Raw genomic sequence first — 20017 nt, forward strand, 5'->3', positions numbered from 1 at the left:
GGAATCCAGGTCCCTGCTCTCAGTCACTACAAATATATCAATAGGGATTTAAAGGAAAACTGTAGAAAGGGTAATATGGGGCCTGACGCTGCTGCTGACCTACTTCTGAAAATGCTAGCTGCCCTGCGGTCATACTCATCCTCTGACTTTCTGAGTCACTGAGCCCCCAACAATTAAGGGCCCCATTAGACATGCACCGAAATGTACGTAATGCGCATCGCAGTGCAATTCATTTTGGATGGCATCTCATTTGAACGGCACGCCAATGCACTAAGGCAAGATCACACGTTTTGTTTTCTAACACAAAACATGTCTAATTGGGCTTTGCAGAAAACAAAATCTTAAAGTGACACTAAACTTAGGAACTAAATCTTAAAACTGCATTCATGTACCTGCACTATTAACAGAAATGTATCTTATGTGTGCATCACTCGGCTACTCGGCTGTAGATCCTCAAATCATCTCTGAATTGGTGCTGATACTGTCCTTCCTTCTGGAGGGTGACTACTTTTGTTCCCCATGGTCCCTGTGTGTGTTGTAAAGTAGTCACCGCTCCAAGCTCACTCCTGTGATGGACTACAATCTCAATACAAATGAACAAACTAAATGTGAGGTTGTAGTCCATCACGGGAGTGAGCTAGGAGTAGTGACTACTTTATAACACACACAGTGACCATGGGAAACAAAAGTAGTCACCCTCCAGAAGGAAGGTCAGCACCAATTCAGAGATGATTGGAGGATCTACAGCCGAGTGATACACAAATAGGATACATTTATGTTACTAGTTAGTGAACTTGAATACTTTAAGATTTAAAGTGACATTAAACCCTCAGATTTTTTAACATAAAACAATACTGTAATGTGCGCCTTACTGTAATCCATGGTTGTTTCCCTTCTCTTTGCTGCTCTTCCTTTTAAATCTGTATCTGTTCTCATGCTCTGCAGAACTTCTGTTTTGCAGCAGACTGCCTTGTCTCAGGAATGGATACACGGTGTCTGTGTATAGGTTTGTATAGACTTGTAACCTGAGACAGCACTACAGGAAGAGGCCCTGAGCTGAAAAGGGAAGTTCTCCCCAAGCATGAGAAGACATGAGGATTTAAAAGGAAGAGCAGCAAAGAGAAGGGAAACAACCATGGATTACAGTAAGGCGCACATTACAGTATTGTTTTATGTTAAAAAATCTGAGGGTTTAATGTCACTTTAAGCTTAGAGTCACTTTAAGTACATGCCATGAAAATTGTTGATTTATAAAAAAAATGTAACAGGCAAACATTGAATCTTTGTTCAAACAGTGCCTACAGATAAAGGTGATATACCTGAAGAACACAAGAGAAATAGTGATATTAATAGATGTCATGGTGCACTATGGAAAAATTAAGTACACTCTTGCCATAAAACAAACTGCTATTGCCTATAGCAGGAATTACTTCTTGTGGACATTTTATATAACTACCCACTAGTCTCTGACATCAATTCAGTAATGTTGTTGACCAAAATTCATTCAGTTGTCTTTGGGTTTCGCTGCATGAACTGCTCATTTCCAAATACCTCTACAAAATTTTAATGGGAATCAAATCAGAACTTTGATTAAGCCAGCCAAAAACACTCTATTTCCTCTTCTTGAGCCAATTCTTGATAGATTTGCCAGTGTGCTTTGGATCATTATTGTGCTGAAAGACCCCTTTCCAGTTCAACTTTAACTTTTGGCCAGATGGACTCACATTCTCATCAAGCACACTTTGTTCTGATGTAGACTCCATAGTGGACTCAAGCTTCCCAGGCCCTGAAGCAGCAAAGCAACCTCAAACAGTAACATTTCCACCACAATGTTTCGCAGTTGTTGTGAGGTTCTTCTCCCAAGATGCACTCTTCAGTTTGTGGCAAACATCTATACTGTTAGTGTGATGAAAAAACTCTATCTTTATTCTATATTTAGTCTTCAGCAGCTGATTCCAGAAGACCTGGCCTTTGCCTATATGGCATGCCATGTTTGCAGTGTCTCTGACACTGTCTGTTCTTCTTTGGTGCCCTCTTAAACAACATGATTATTCTGCACCCTCTGACAAAACCAGCTCACTATTTTACAATCAGCTTGTCCATTCAGTCTCCTCCATTGCGTGTGTTCTGATCTACAAAGTACTCTGCTGTTGTTCCTGTTTTCCGTGTATGACCCTGACTCTGGTTGACTGGTTCTGTTTGTACAGCAAAGGATTTTGCTCAGCACTCCTCTCATGCAGGTTGCATTAGTGCAATCTCTTTCTGATTGTAGATGCATGAACATGATTTCAAATCATTTGGCATTCTTTTTAGATCCCTGGCCAGACCATAGGCATCCATAACTTTATTTCTGAGGGCCTTTGAGAGCTCAATTGATCTTAGCATGATAACATTACACATGTCAATATCAAAGAGAACACCAGACCGACCCTAGATACCTGGAATGTAAAACAAGTTCCACTCCTTAAGGAGATTCTAAACATTGGCATCAAATCTGGAGCATTCAATCTAATGTAATTGGCTTGAAGTGTCGATAGATGTAGGGGTGTCCTTTTATGTTTCCCCATATTTTCGTTATTTTAGATCATGAAAAAAGATACATGTCAACTGTATGTGTCATATGTTCAAGTATATCACATTTATCTGTAGGTACTGTCTAAGATGTAATGTTTGCTTGTTCAAATATGATGAAAAAGACAACAATTTTCATCGGAAGAACTTTCTTTATAACATGTCTTTAAATAAACAAACTATATAAAGGAAAGTACATGTAAAGTGTATTTACCGTCAAGGACAAAATTTTAATATGTTGCAGCTTACCAGTCCTTAGATGTGGTGGCTGCAGTACTTTTCTTTTTTGATCCTTCTTCACCTGCAATCCTGCCAACAAGACACCCTCTTCCCTAGGGTGACAACGCTGAAAAACAAGTCCCATTCATGGAGGTCTCACTTCGCAATTTACAAAACTTAAAGGATCTGCTACTGGCGGCTTGGTGCCAGATACTATAGCATACCTTCAGAGGTCTAGTGGAGTCCATGCCTTGATGGGTCAGGGCTGTTTTGGTGGCAAAAGGGGAACCTACTTAATATTAGGTTGATGGTCATAATGTTATAGCTGATTGGTGTATAAGACTTGGAGGCCTTTAAAGAACAGCTGTATTTAAAATAGCTATCATTTAAATTGTAGTAAGAGTTTGTGTTAGGCTAGACTTTTTTTTTCCAACTTCTGAATTACTGCCTTACTTTTTTTTTCTAATGTCACTGTGACATCAGGAAAAGATCAGTGCCTAAAAGTGATTTACATTTTATGTAGTTTTTGTTTAAGGTTTAATTTAAATCATCATAGATCCCTACAAGTTAATATCTGTGGATTGCCTTATGTGGGTCACGGTACTCATTCTCCTCATCCCTGATCCTAATGTGGTGTCATCACTCCTCTGTCCACAATGCAATCTTTTTTTATTGTGATCTAAGAACAAAGAGAATTTCCCTCTGGGATTTTTTTCCCACATCATTTGGACTTGTAAATTCAACATTTTCAAAAACAGATCTTTCCGTTTGATGTTGTTGTATAAAAAGTTTCTGTCAACGGAAGCAGACCAGGAAGACGCTGTTTTCTGATTGCTGTCCATTGCGCTCTTTGTACGCGGCTCTTCGAAAATGAAAGTCAGGATTTCCTTCTGTAGTATAGAAGCACAATCTTTACTGAAGAGTGGCTCTTCAAACATCTTTTAATCTATGTATGTTTAAAACATATGCATCAGACCGGGCTGCCAACTCTCAAGGAAGAAAACAGGACCCATCAATTATTAATTTAAAGGCCAGATTAAAAACTAAGCAACATGGCAAGGGTATTTCAGAGGAATCCAATCTAACCAGCCACCCCACTTAAACTTGCTTAGACCGCCACCCATCACACATTTCCCCCCAAAAAATCACACTAGACCTGTATGGATTTTTAAAGGGGCCACAGCAGCCACTTGTTTAATTGCATATAAAAAATAAATACATAAATAACAAATATTGGAGGCACACAAGGTAACAGGAAAGACCACCCCATAACCTGCATCTGCGGTTCCAGATAACTAGACGATGGGCTCCAGTCGCAACACCACCACCTCGGGGACAAAATATCTGTTGACCGCAGACACTTCTAGCCCAAAAATAAGTGTTTGAACCAATTGACCACCACTTAAAGGACACCACACCTAGGATGGGCCCCTAACATTATTCCAATTCACCAGACATCCAGTTCACCTTGAAGGACCCCAAACCGCCAATAGATTGCCTTGACCAACCGATGTATAGAAAACCAACAGCAAAATTAAACGACAAAACAACAACATGGGCAGGCCGGAGGGAAAAATGCTCCTCGTTCATTTTTTTTTAAATTCACTAATATACTGTATACATATATGTATACACCAATCACCTATAACATTATGCACTATGGGAAGAAGACAAGCTGGCAGAGGGTGTGGAGTCTTTGAGAAATGTTCTGCTGGGAAACCGTGGGTCCTGCCATTCATGTGGATGTTACTTTGACACGTACCACCTACCTGAACATTGCTGCTGACCAAGTACACCTCTTCATGGAAACAGTATTCAATGATGGCAGTGGCCTCTTTCAGCAAGATAATGCGCCCTGCCACACTGAAAAAAAAGTTCCAGAATGGTTTGAGGAACACAACAACGAGTGCAACATGTTTGACTTGGCCTCCAAATTCTCCAAATTTCAACCCAATTGAGCATTTGTGGGATGTGCTGGAAAAACAAGCCTGATCCATGAAGGCCCCACCTCGAAACTTACAGGACTTAAAGGATCTGCTACTGACAGCTTGGTGCAAGATACCACAGCATACCTTTAGTCTAGTGGTGTCCATTTCTCAATGGGTCAGGGCTGTTTTAGTGGCAAAAGGGGGACCTGCTCACATTTCCTTTAGGATCTATACCAGTTGTTACCATTCAACCCCTGAATGACATTTGACAGTCCGTGTCGACATTTGTTTGAGAGTAGCCAGCAGGGAGACCCTGGGGGCTATAGAAATATACAAAATAACACCTGCTCTCTGTAATTTTTTTCATTTCATGTCTTCTACAATAATAAAAAAAAAAAACAGCATTTCCTTTTTATAGTTTTTTTTTTTTTATTCAGCGTAGGCTGCGCGAGAACAGGCTTCAGGTGCCGCAGCCGTCTTGGCAGCAGGTTTTAGTATTAACCTTCAAACAAGGACTTGCCTGTCTCATTAACGTATAAAGTCAAGAAATTATGTATTATGGGAATCACAAAATGTGGGAAGTCATGAAAATATAACCATGTTCACAAATATCTGTAACAATCAGACAAATTGATTTTTAGTCAAAGGTCTCTTAAACTTCAGAAGTAGGGGGCCACGTCTACTTACCCACCCTTTGGACGGGACGGCCTTCTGTTCCTGCCACAACACATTGATGGGGCAGGACTTGTCAGGTAGAGGAAGGGACTTTTTTGTTACTTTTTTTGTTGAATTCATAGGAAAAAATAATTGAAAGACAATGCTGCCAAAAGAAAACTTTAAATGTTTTGTGTTATTTAGTTTTTCAGGATTCGGGTGTGAAAGTCAATTTGGATTCGTACGAAATTAATTAGCGGTAGTTCATTCGCATGTTCGTTTCGTTTTCGTTTCTTATTCGTTTCGTTCATTCATTCGTTCGTTGCAGCAAAATGACCTTTGAGGGGGACAAAATGTTTTTCTCCTTCTCTAATGTCACTTTGCTCCAATGAACGAAAGTGCTGGAGTTGAGGATTGGCATGATGGTGATGGCTGTTCTTTCTCGCGTTTGATCTTGGAGAGAGTTGAAGAAGGGGGTGAAAACAATGATACAGGTGAGAGTATGTAGAAGGTTTAAACACGTGTGTGATAAGTAGAAACTCTATCTCTTGTGTGCCTCTACCCACTAAAAAGGTATTTTGCTGGGTGTGGCGCTTCCTCTCCTATTTTTGTTCATGAATAAGTAGGACAACCTACTGAGTGGATGGTATCCAACTCACCAAGAAAACTCAGAGTAGAATTTGTGTCGTTTATTTAAGCTCGACAATACAGAAATGATTCCTTGTCATTCTTAGAGGTGGAAAAACATTTCTATCTGAAAGCCTTATATCACCATGTATAGAACCCTCTTAACACTGTGAGGGAGAAAGTGAAAAGAAATTGGGGGAAGAGAGGCTGGGAGTGTCTACTAGAAAACTGTACCAATTTATGCAAAACAGTAGGGGTGAAATGGTGGAAGATTGCAATGTATACAGAAATTAATCTGTAGTAATGCTAATCTACCACTAGTTGTCAGGAATATACCATAGCATAATGATATGTAATGAATGCATAGCAGTGTAACAGAAATAACAGAAAACAACGGACGCTGTGGCAGCACAGTAACACCCTTTGAATCTTTGTTGATGGGTAAATCTAGGAAGTTTAGTTTGCCTTCCTGTACGCCACTTGTAAAGAATATCCCTATATTTTTTTTATTTGTGAATTCCACAAATGTATCAAATCTTTCTTTCAAATCCTCCCACAAAATAAATACATCATTGATAAAACATACCCAGAATATTTGTGAGGTATATTCCATCAACTCTTCAAATACCATATTTCCTTCCCACAAACCTAAAAAAAATTTGCAAAGGTTGGTGCACAGCAAGCTCCCATTTGTGTGCCCTTCTGTTGTTCATATATGATGTTGTTGAACAGAAAACAGTTGAGCTTGAGAAAAAGAAAATTTAGAAGTTCCAAAACCAACCTAGAGTGTCCCTCAAAGAACATTTATTTTCTCCTCAGAAAGAACTCACAGGCTTCCAGTCCCAAATCATGTTCTATATTTGTATATAGAGACTCTACATCCTAACGGGCTAAAAGAGTTCTGTTACCAGTGATTTGGGATACTTGGCATTACCGGGAATGGCGACATCACCCTCGCCTAGGCACAGCAGGTGCTGGCAGCCACTTTGAACAAGCTTCAGCAGGCTTTAAACACCAGAAGGGCTAAAGCTTTTTGAAGCAAGATGGTAGCCTAAGTAAAGTTACATAGTATTTGAGGTTAAATAAAGACATTAGTCCATCAAGTCCAACCTATTAGGATCTCATTCTAGGAGTACCTGTACCCCTGTATATTACGGTCCCTTAAGAAATCGTCCAAAAGTTTCTTGAACAATTCCACATTATTTGCTGAAATCACCGCCTGCGGCAGTGAGTTCCAGACCCTAACTGATCTTACTGTGAAGAACCCCCTTCGCCCCTTGTGCTGGAATTTTTTTTCCACCAATTTTAGGTGGTTGCCTCTAGTTTTTGTAATGGAGTTCATTTTAAACAGTTTATCGTTAATGTTGCTACCACCATTGAACATTTTGTACATGGAGATCATATCCCCCCTTAATCTCCTCACCTCCAATGTAAACATGTTTAAATTTAGTAGCCTTGTCTCGTAGCTCTGGTCCTCCATACCCCTAATTAGTTTGGTTGCCCTCTGCTGGACTTTTTCCAACTCAAGGACATCTTTTCTTAGTACTGGTGACCAGAACTGGACCGCGTACCCTAGATGAGGTCGAACCAATGATCTATAAAGTGGCAAAATTATAGACTTGTCCCTGCAATACATCCCCTTTTTAATACAGGACAAGACCCTGCTAGCTTTGTTTACAGCAGCCTGGCACTGCAAGCTACCTTTCAGTTTGTGGTCTACAATGACCCCCAAATCCTTCTCCATTTCTGACTTCCCTAGCGGCATACCCATAATTGTATAACCCATTTGTTTATTTTTAATTCCAAAGTGCATTACTTTGCATTTATCGACATTAAACCTCATCTGCCACATTAATGCCCACTCCCCTATTTTATCCAGGTCCTCCTGTAATGTTATAGTGTCTAAGTCCGTGTCTATTACCCTCCCTATTTTGGTGTCATCCGCAAACACGGAAATATCGCTGTTAACACCCTCCCCGATGTCATTAATAAATAAGTTGAACAATATGGGACCCAGCACAGAACCCTGAGGCACACCGCTCATTACACTAGCCCAGTCTGAAAAGGTGCCATTTACAGATACCCTCTGGACCCGTTCCCGTAGCCAGTTCTCTATCCACGTACACACCACCTCCTCTATGCCCATAGCCCTCAGCTTGTGTAGCAAGCGTTTGTGTGGTACCGTATCAAAAGCCTTTGAGAAATCCAGATATACCACATCTACCGGCTTACCTCCGTCCATATCTCTACTTACCCCCTCATAAAAAGTTAGCAAGTTAGTCAGGCAGGAACGATCTTTCCTGAACCCGTGCTGATTGTCATTAACTATCCCCTTTTCCTGAACAAATTCTACCAGGTAATCCTTTATTATGCCCTCTAGCATTTTACAAACTACCGATGTTAGACTGACCGGCCTATAGTTCCCAGGTTGGCACCTAGCCCCCTTTTTGAATATTGGGACTACCGTAGCCCTCCGTCAATCACTGGGGATCCTACCAGTCATTAAGGAGTCCTTAAAAATGAGGAAAGTAAACCTGCTTTCCCATTAGGATGTTAAATATCTCCTCACTTAAGTTGAAGGTTGCTTTAGGAGCCATTCACACCTTTGGATTTTGTTGGGATCTACTGGATTTACTGTTCACGTTGGCACATGGCTTTTACTGAAGGTCATCTCAGCTTATGTGAGTTCCACATTCTAACAGTAAAGAACCCCTTCTACAAAGGTTGTAATCTGCTTTCTTATAAGCTCAGATCGTGGCCACATGTCTTCTTCAGGGACTTAAAGTAAACCGTTTTCCAGTTACTCTAATCACCTTGTACATTGTGACCCTATGCCCTAATAAGTGCCTCTTCTCCAGAGTAAATAAGTGTAACCTATGTAATCGTTCCTCATGGCTGAGTTCCTCTTATTATTTTGTAGCCCTGGTTGGTCTGGTTGAATTGCCAATTGCCCTGGTTGACTTGGCACTGTCCAATCACAGGTCGTGGGAGGGACGAGACCTGTAAGAGTTACTCAACTGAAGGAGAGAAAAATCAAGTCTCCTACCCTGCCAGACATGGCTGTGATATGCGAGAGAGCTGTATAAATCTCAGGACTGGATGGATAGAAATACAAATCCTGTTTACAAATACAAAGGTATAAAAGCTCACTTATATCTATTTAATTTGTTTTCCTGGAGTTCAACTTTAACGCAAGAGACAGCCAATCAATTAGCATTTTGCAGAAGGAGGTCAGAAATGGGCCATATTTGTCTGATTTTGTACAGTTTTGCTTTACTTTTCTTATCATTTCTTTCAGTATGTGGAAAGAGACGACAACACTAATGCCACACTCAGCTATCTCACATCGTGAAGCCATTAATAATCTCGTATGTGTTTTTTTTTTTATCCCGACCAAGTCTAAGTGCTGAGATGGCTCCTTGGAGAGGAATATGAACTAATTGCGAGCCTCGCAGCTCACACTGAGGGAATTAAGTACTAGCAATTCTGTCCTGCTGTATCTTGTCAGATAAAACACCAGAGAATTATGTTTTTTCCCAACTGAAATCATATTTTCTGCACAAGTCTGGGGAGTCCAGAGTAGGATTAGTCTTTTAATTGATATGACATTTATCCGTAAGACAAGTGCACAGTGGGTTTTTATTACTTGTGATTTTGTTGTATATTAATTTGGGCAAATCTACTTTTAGGATATAACAACACTCTTAAACTTAGACTCCCAGAACAATGACACACTGATACTTAAGGGGTCCCTGAATGATGACACACTGACACTTAGGAGTTCCAGAGCAATGACACACTGACACTTGGGGGTCCCGGAACAATGACACACTGAGATTATGGGGTGCCAGAACAGTGAGACACTGACACTTGGGGGTCCCGGAACAATGACACACTGAGATTATGGGGTGCCAGAACAGTGAGACATTGACACTTGGGGTCCCAGAGCAATGACACGCTGATACGTGGGGTCCCAGAACAGTGAGACACTGACACTTGGGAGTTCCAGAGCAATGACATACTGACACTTGGGGGTCCCAGAATAATAACACACTCAGATTATGGGGTCCCAGAGCAATGACACATTGACACTTGGGGGTCGCCGGGGAATTAATACAATGACACTTGGGGTCACAGAACAATGACACGCTAACACTTGGGGGTCCCACAGCAGTGACACACTGACACTTGGGGGTCCCAGGACATTGATACACTGACACTTTGGGTCCCAGAACAATGACACACTAACACTTGGGGGTCCCAGTGCAATGGCACAATGACACTTGGTGGTAAAAGAGCAATGATACACTGACTCTTGGGGGTCCCTGAACAATGACCCACATTGCTCTGGGACACCTCAAAAGTCAGTGTGTCATTGTTCTGGGACCCCCAAAAGTCAGACACACTGACACTTGGGGTCTCTGAACAACAACACACTGACATTTGGGGTCCCCGAACAATGGCACACCGACACTTGGTGTCCCAGAACAATGAAACACTAACACTTGGTGGTCTCAGAACAATGATACACTGAGTCTTTGGGGTCCCAGAAAATGTTTTATTCATTACGAGTATTTATATATCACTGACACGGTGCTTTATATATTATTCATTCACATCTGTGCATGATCTCAAGGAGCTTACAATCTAAGACCCCTATCTCACATGCATACATACAAGGGCTAATCTAGATAGGAGGCAATTAACCTACCAGCATGTCTTTGGAGTGTGGAAAGAAACCAACACAAGCACAGGGAGAACATGCAACCCCCATACAGATATTGTACTGCCTACTACAGTGACATACTGACACTTTGGGTCCCAGAACAATGTCATGCTGACACTTGGGGTCCTAGATTATTGTCATACTGACACTTTGGGTCAAAGAACAATGTTATACTGACACTTGAGGTCCTAGAACAATGACATACTGACACTTTGGGTCAAAGAACAATGTTATACTGACACTTGGGGTCCTAGAACAATGACATACTGACACTTGGGGTCCAAGAACAATGTTATACTGACACTTGGGGTCCTAGAACAATGGCATACTGACACTTTGGGGTCCAAGAACAATGACATACTGACACTTGGGGTCCAAGAACAATGACACATTGACACTTTGGGGCTTAAGGAATATATCCTTGACAGTCGGGGCCACAGAACAACACATGGGGGTGAAAGGACAATAATAATGCTTCCATTTTAACTAGATTCTGTGTTTTGTCTGAGGCTTCCTTCTAACTCTTACATTGCATTGTCTTACAATTCATCCCTCAGAACAATCAGAAACTGCTGTGTAATCAGTAATGTTATTATTTTATTGCAATCTTCTGTTCTCTTTGAGACTATATACAACAATGCTGTAATGCTAAGAACAAAAAGCATAACATAGCAGAAATGTATAAGGAACACTGCACATAATTCTGAAAAGGTTTGAGGCCTTGACCAGACAAATAAGAAGTATTCAAGCCTTTTCATTGCAATGGGTCTCATGTCATGGCTTTCCTTTGCCGTGTGTAATGTCAGTAGATCTGTGCATGCAAAGTACGCACACAAACATTCACAAAAGATGTGATATTTCTCAACAGACTAGGAATAAAACTATATTACTTCAGGTTATTATTGCTATCATAATTATGTGTAATGTCATCACTTCTTGAGGCTGTATGCAGTGTAAGTGATACAAATAGATGAATAAGGCAAATAGGTCCATGAAACCTTACTAATAACAAGTGCAAAAGAATACTATTTGTAGGTATGAGGTGCAGAAGCATGAGCTGAACCGAACAAGCTGTATATAAGGTGACAGTGTGTGTCTTGTCAGAGAGCGGAGGAGGAAGCAGTGCCGGATCAGTAAACTGTATATAAGGTGACAGTGTGTATCTGACAAGACACACACTGTCACCTTATATACAGCTTACTGATCCGGCACTGCTTCCTCCTCCGCTCTCTGACAAGACACACACTGTCACCTTATATACAGCTTACTGATCCGGCACTGCTTCCTCCTCCGCTCTCTGACAAGACACACACTGTCACCTTATATACAGCTTACTGATCCGGCACTGCTTCCTCCTCCGCTCTCTGACAAGACACACACTGTCACCTTATATACAGCTTACTGATCCGGCACTGCTTCCTCCTCCGCTCTCTGACAAGACACACACTGTCACCTTATATACAGCTTACTGATCCGGCACTGCTTCCTCCTCCGCTCTCTGACAAGACACACACTGTCACCTTATATACAGCTTACTGATCCGGCACTGCTTCCTCCTCCGCTATCTGAGGAGGAGGAAGCAGTGCTGGATCAGTAAGCTGTATATAAGGTGACAGTGTGTGTCTTGTCAGATAGGGGAGGAGGAAGCAGTGCCGGATCAGTAAACTGTATATAAGGTGACAGTGTGTGCCGGATCAGTAAACTGTATATAAGGTGACAGTGTGTATCTGACAAGACACACACTGTCACCTTATATACAGCTTACTGATCCAGCACTGCTTCCTCCTCCTCAGATAGCGGAGGAGGAAGCAGTGCCGGATCAGTAATCTGTATATAAGGTGACAGGGTGTGTCTTTTCAGATAGGGGAGGAGGAAGCAGTGCTGGATCAGTAATTTGTATATAAGGTGACAGTTTGTGTCTTGTCAGATAGGGGAGGAGGAAGCAGTACTGGATCAGTAAGCTGTATATAAGGTGACAGTGTGTGTCTTGTCAGTGGAGGAGGAAGCAGTGCTGGATCAGTAATCTGTATATAAGGTGACAGTGTGTGTCTTGTCAGATAGTGGAGGAGGAAGCAGTGCCGGATCAGTAATCTGTATATAAGGGGATATTGTGTGTCTTGTCAGATAGTGGAGGAGGAAGTAGTAATGGATCAGTAAGCGGTATACAAAGTGACAGGGGGTGCTTCACAAACCTGGATAACATACCCAAACAAATAATGAGCAGAATGTCAGGTTGTATGGTAAGCCCCCCAGGCACACCGCAATGCACTCCCAAAACCAAGTCTCCCCGGAATGCACTGCAGTATGCCTGGAGGGGGGGAGGGGCTCACCATCTAACATGTTACTCGCATTCATATATATTGTATTCACAACAAAAAATAATAATATTCCCTATAAAAGTGTCCGTGTAAAGAAATGGCTGCTGGTCGGCTTTATCCGCGCCCCAAATGAAAAGAGGAATTATGTCTTAGTATAAATTTCTAAATGCATTTCAGCGAAGGCGTCTGTCTGCCCGTCAATTAAAATCATCAATTCCGCTTCCATTAGGGCGAGCCTGCATTTTATTTACTGCTCCTGTAAACAACACCGAGGCTTTTCTGCAAAGTGTATTTCTAATGCAAAGTGTAGGTGGCTATTGATCCCGCTCGGATCCGAGGACTGACGCTCTTGCCAGTGTTTTTGCTGTGACCTTTCCATGGTTTTTGAATCATTTTGCCGATTGTCATCAGCGACGGAGAAAAGTTACTATGTAGAGGTGCAAAGCCCTGAAATTTCTTTTTTTGCTGTTGGAATGGAAGATACCAACACTTTATGTCAGCGATTACTCCAGGGTTGGAAGTGCCTGCAGATTAGCTGGGTTATGCATGAGACAGGAAAGCCTGGTTATAACATTTCTTAAATATTTTTGGTATATATATTGTATGTTTTGTATCTGTATTATAAGGAACTCTGTAACAGTTATAGGCTGATAAAGAAATGTGGGGCGTAAGGCCTCAGCTTTCCCGGCTAGTCATGATTTTTAGGCCCTTGAAAGTCATCACTAATAGTAGTTGGCCACATACAGCTGGACTGGTTTTGTAATGTTGAAGGTGTTTAACCATCATCTAAGTGTCTTCCTCGGTTCAGATGAGTATCAGAAACATAACCCAACCTTTATACCCATACGGCCAACTAAGCCTGCCATATTCAGTCACCATAGTGTAATGAAATATGCCAAAGCAGATGTTTATTATCCCATTGAGCTCCTGGCAACCAGTTACCTCACTGGTTCTCAGGAGCTCGTTGGGATGCTCCTGCAGGCGTCCCACCGAGCTTCTGGCAACCAATGACATCACTGGTTGCCAGGAGCTCATCACTCCTGCCACTAGTTGCCAGGAGCTTGGCGGGACACTGGCATGAGTGTCCAGATTGCAGAAAGTCAGACAGAGAAATGTTTATGGCGGCGCAGATTGTAAATAACACTGGCAAAACTGCGGTACTGAGAAAGACGTTGGTGGACTCCAAGAACTCGTATGTGTTTAATGTCATATGTTAATATTCATTGCTGAGTCTGATTTGAATGTTTCAGTCAGTGGCGTAATAATCACCATAGCGACCCAGGCGGTCGCTATGGGGCCCGGGGCACAGTGGGGCCCGGCCAGGGTCGCTATGGGATCTTCTGCTGCTGGCTTTCACTGGCGTCTGAAGACAAACACGCCGCTGTTCAGATCATCTGTGAAGCGGCGCGTTCGTCTCCACAATCAATGAGATCCAGCAGCAGCAGGGGAGCAGGCTGGACCCGGTGTTCTAACAACGTCGCGAGCCTCTGACGTCACCGGCAGTGGAGGAGGAGGCGGGCCCGTGCTCGGCAGCAGGGGAGGAGGCGGCCTCGGTGGCGAAGAAGGAGGCGGGCCCGGCGACGGAGGAGGTAAGGAGTGCGACCAGCCCACCTGAGGGTGATCCTGCAGAGCCTACCATAGAGAGTCTATGGTGGGCTCTGCAGGGTCACCCTCAGGTGGGATCTCGAGTGGGCTCTGCAAGGGGTATAACTAGAAATCACGGGGCCCCATACAAAATTTTGCTATGGGGCCCTGTGATTTCTAGTTACGCCCCTGGTTTCAGTCTACGTGGAAGGTGCCTTTAACTGCATACAATCTACTGTCTGTTTATACACATATTCTGACTTGGAGGCTTTGGTGACTGTTGTGTTTCATAATGCAAACTCTTCATGTTTGGCCACAATGTATTTTTAACCTTATTCCCAGTTATAGACAGATGGTGAACAGGCTGGATGGAAACACGCCAAGGATCACACAAAAAAAGTAATGGGGTATAATATCAATGAGCATCCATTCACAGATTAGAATACCATGAGAAAGGAGAAGTGGAAGTGCTTGGCTTGGGACTGTGTTATCACTCATCTCAGGAATGGTAGACAAAGGTACCCGCAACTTGAAAAATAAATAGAGTCAGGTTCTGTAAAAAAAATAGAATTTTCGTACTCAGTATAAAATCCTTTTCTCTTCTGTTTATTGAACGACACAGTGAAGAAGATGGTAGATCTAGAACCACTGGTTATAGTGCCACCTGCAGGAGTAGGATACTGAAGATCGTAGATCTGGAACCACTGGTTATAATTCCACCTGCAGGAGTAGGATGCTGAAGATCAGAGATCTGGAACCACTGGTTATAGTGCCACCTGCAGGAGTAGGACGCTGAAGATCATAGATCTGGAACCACTGGTTATAGTGCCACCTGCAGGAGTAGGATGCTGAAGATTGTAGATCCGGAACCACTGGTTATAGTGCCCCCTGCAGGGGTAAGATGCTGAAGATCGTAGATCTGGAACCACTGGTTATAGTGCCATCTGCAGGAGTAGGATGCTGAAGATCTTAGATCTGAAACCACTGGTTATAGTTCTACCTGCAGAAGTAGGATGCTGAATATTGTAGATCTGGAACCATTGGTTATAGTTCTACCTGCAGAAGTAGGATGCTGAATATCGTAGATCTGGTACAATTGGTTATAGTGCCACCTGCAGGAGTAGGATGCTGAAGATCGTAGATCTGGTACCACTGGTTATAGCGCCACCTACAAGAGTAGTCGATAACAAGAAATCACCCCCCATACAGCATTCAGACCTTAACAAAGGGTTGGTGCTCGAAGTGACTACACGGACGGTCCATAATAGAAGTTACCAGCGCTACCAGCATGTAAAGCACTTTTTATAAAATTGTCACATGTGTCATACAGCCAATGTTTCGGGGCCATGCAGGGTCCCTTCTTCTAGTCACTATGTCGCCCACTATGAGCCACCCGGGGTGGCTCAAGGATGCTTAGACCGCTGAAGCAGAAGGGGAGAGAGGCTCCAGGGTCCGGTCTAAACGCAAGGTGCGAGGATCAGGTGAGTATAACTTTTTTTAGCACCAAGACAAAAAAATGAGCACTTAACCCTTGCAGTGCTGGGGTAGCCCCACTGGCAGGGTTAAGAACACTTTTTCCCAGAGTTCAAAGTAATGGCAAAGTTATAGCAAATAAACAGGCTAAAAGTAAAAATGGCTCTGGTCCATACAGAGTATGAGAGCTGAAGTGGTTAAAAAGGGAGAAAAATTATAAGGGAGCACTTTCTTTTTTGCTTCTATATGCTTGAGAAAAGAAAAAAACACTTGTGTGAATGAGTCTGTACAAGTATTTTCGCCAAAGCTCTGCTCGGTGCATTAATAGTGGCTTTGAAAATTAAATTCAATGTTTATTCATTTAGCACAATGCCGTAGTCCACTTGAGTCAGCTCGGAAAAAAAAAATATATAATTTCTCTGGTCTTCTGTCGCATTTGTTTAGCATTTTTCTATTGATCAGAAAGCACACAGGCATTCATTCTGTCAAGCTGTTTATTCTAAGAGACACACAATAGAGTCATCGTCCGTGGCGGGTGACCCTTATCATCATTACAGATCAGACTGCTAGATTTATAGAGAAACGCAGCATGCTACACAATAACCTGTGATCTCAATCCCTCAGCATAATCTGCAGTTTTACTGGAAGGTTGGCAGAGGCGGCATCGGATATTATTATTATTGAAGCTTCTGCTGCCACAGAGACCAGGCCCTAATGGACTCCCTATAATAATGATTTCCATCTTATCTTTTCTTGAAGTGATCACAAAGTTAATATACAAACTAAGAGTCTAAGGGCTTTGTAGAAGTTCAACAAACAGTTCCCATCATTTCAGAAGAAACTGACCCCTGAAGGAAGCCCACATTGCAATGGAGCTCCATTGTACCCCTTTGTAGTTTACTCAGGATACGGCAGCCCTTGCAGGAAGCCCATGTTGCAATGGAGGTCCACTGTATCCCTCACTTGTTTACTCTGGGCACTGCAGCCCTTGCAGAAAGCCCACATTGCAATGAAGGTCCATTATACCCCTTACTAGTTTATTCAGAGAACAGCAACCCCTGCACGAAGCCCACATTACAAGGGAGGTCCATTGTACCCCTTTCTAGTTTATTCAGAGAAGAGCAGCCCCTGCAGAAAGCCTGCATTACAATGGTGCACTATTGGACCCTTTACTAGTTAACTCATTGCACTGCAACCTCTGCAGGAAGCCCACATTGCAATGGAGGTCCATCGTCCCCGTTACTGGTATACTCAGGGCTTGTAGCTCCTGTAGGAAAGCCTGCATTACAATGGAGGTCCATTGGATGCTTTTCTAGTTACGGTAACTCAAGGCACTGCAACCCCTGCCGTATATTGCAGTGGAGGTCCACTGTGCCTCTTACTAGTATACTCAGGGCACTGCAGCTCCTGCTGGAAACCAGTGTTGCATTGGATGTTGATTGTACCGCTTACTAGTATACTCCAGGCACTGCAGCCCCTGGAGGAAGACTGCATTACAATGGAAGGCCATTGGACCCTTTACTAGTTAACTCAAGGTACTGCAACCTCTGCAGGAATGGAGGCCCATTGTACCCCTTACTAGTATAGTCAGGGTGCTGCAACCCCTGCAGGAAGCCCACATTGCAATGGGGGTCCATTGTATCCCTTTGTAGTATACCGAAGGCACTGCAGTCCCTGCAAGAAGCCTGTGTTGCAATGGAGGTCCACTATACCCCTTACTAGATCATTGTAGGTGTTGTGCAGCAAACAGGGGAACATTAAGGAGTTACGCCAGAACAATATAATATATTATATAATATACCAATGCCCAGGGTTTCAACAAACTATTCAAAAATGGATTGTCCCCTAATTATAGAAATCCCTTACTCGGAGCTGGTTCAGTAAACAGGTAGAAAATATATAATTAGTCAAAGTGAATTATTTAATCGTAATTTAATCAATACATCCACAACAAAACATTTAAAATCAATTAAAAAACTTCCCATGGATTAACTGTTGTTAAAGGAACATAGATGATCTGCAGGCCAGCTGGTGTGGCATGAAATAGTTAGAGCAGATACATACAATGTATTTCATATGGGGATACAATGTATCCGAAGTTACTCACAACTCGTGTTGCTCAGGGAGCTCGGGGAGAGACAGTCCTGCTCGAATCCCACAGCGCTGAATGATTTTTCGCTTCAGTAAGCGTGTCCGGTGGTAGTGGTTGGGATCCAGAGATAGGGATTTGTTGATAGGGCTAAAAAATAAGTAAGCACCCTTCCCTCTCCACCTGCTTGGGACTCTCACTAGCCCGCGGGCTTAAATTTCAAATTTGAGAGGTATCCCGAAAGCACTTCGATGTATATGTGCGGCCGCACAGTGAACAGCAGGAAAGGTGGATGCAGGAGCCTCCACGGTGAGAAGTTGCAGGTGCAATTTTGGATCCACAGGCTGTGTGAAGACCACAAACAGTCGCCCGTTCGTTTTTCCTCAATCTCTGCTGGATTGGTGTAGGTTCCGATGCAGCTTGACTCAGACCATTTCCGAGCCGGCTGCGCTCCGTCTCCGCACTTCGAGAACCGGCTAGAATATGCTTCTACCGAGACTTGTATACGGGATGAGCTTTTGTGAGTGTCCAGGGAAGTTGCTAGCACACGTTACCCTAACGCGTTTCCTCCCCACAAAGGGGCTTCCTCAGAGGGGAGTGTGCTTCGTATTTTGCATGGATGTGTTAAATAGCTCGTTAATGAGGCTAATAGACTGCCAGATTTCACACAGTCAGCGAGCCATGTCGTTTTTCAAAAGGTGTACTTTTGGTATTGCATACATTTTAATATAATGTAATGGCACCTGTGGAGCCTTAAATGACATTCCTAAGTCCCTTTACCCATACAAAATCACAAGTGTACATATATTTTGACTAATGTATAGTAATAAAGGAATAAACTTTAGACATCATGTATGTCCGTACGGACTGGAAGGAGACTCCTGATGTTTAAAAAGGATGAAGTTTAGACGGGCCACTCATAAGATCACATAAGGGGTAGTAGATAAATCCTACTGTTATAGCTTAAATCAACGCATAGGTTTCAGAATCACATAGAGCTATATAGGTACGAAACAGGTGAGTTATAGTAAACAACCCACGTGGGGGATTCACCCCCTAGTGAATACCCATAATATTGAACAGCCAGTCTAAACTCAGCCAAGATGACACAAAGGCCATAAGGAGTCCCCTACATACTTTAGAAATATATTTATGGACAGTCAGATAATCAATCCGATAAATTTACAAATAATAAAGTGTGACTAAAATATATCACTCTATCAGAGACAGCCGGTTTTTGGCTTAGGAATGGAAAATATAAAATCTAAATACATAGGCTTCAATTACTGAAGCAAGAAGCATTATGTTTGATGTACATATGGTTCAGAGATAGCAACTAAAGTTAATCATATCATTGAGCCCTGCTGCCTCATGAGCCTCCGTCTGATGGATCCACCTGCACTCTCTCTGCAATAGGGATTTGTCCCAATCCCCCTATCACGTACCTGGTAGGGAGGCCAAAGTGAGAGGAGGCTTCTCTTGCACCTCGTGTCTTGTGACCTTTGAGGTTGAGGACAAAGGCCAGGCAGACAGGGAGAGGCACGAGTCCTTTAGGAAAGTCCAGTAATCGAGGTCACAACAAGCCGGGGTCAAAAGCCATGAAATCCAATTCAGTAGAAGTAGGGAGCAGGCCGAAGAATATCCAAAACAGTCCGAGGTCAAAAGGCAGGCAGCAAGCAAGGATGGTCGTTTACACAGGAACAGGTCAAATCCAGGGGAATCAGGTATATACAGGAGAAGGCTAAACGGGAGACAAGGAACACGATCAAGCTGACAAGACAAACCAGCAACTAGTGGGCGTTTGAGCTGGGCTTAAATAGGGCAGTGA

Source organism: Nanorana parkeri, unplaced genomic scaffold, assembly GCF_000935625.1.
Source record: "Nanorana parkeri isolate BGI_ZX_2015 unplaced genomic scaffold, ASM93562v1 scaffold385, whole genome shotgun sequence".
Lineage (NCBI taxonomy): Eukaryota > Metazoa > Chordata > Amphibia > Anura > Dicroglossidae > Nanorana > Nanorana parkeri.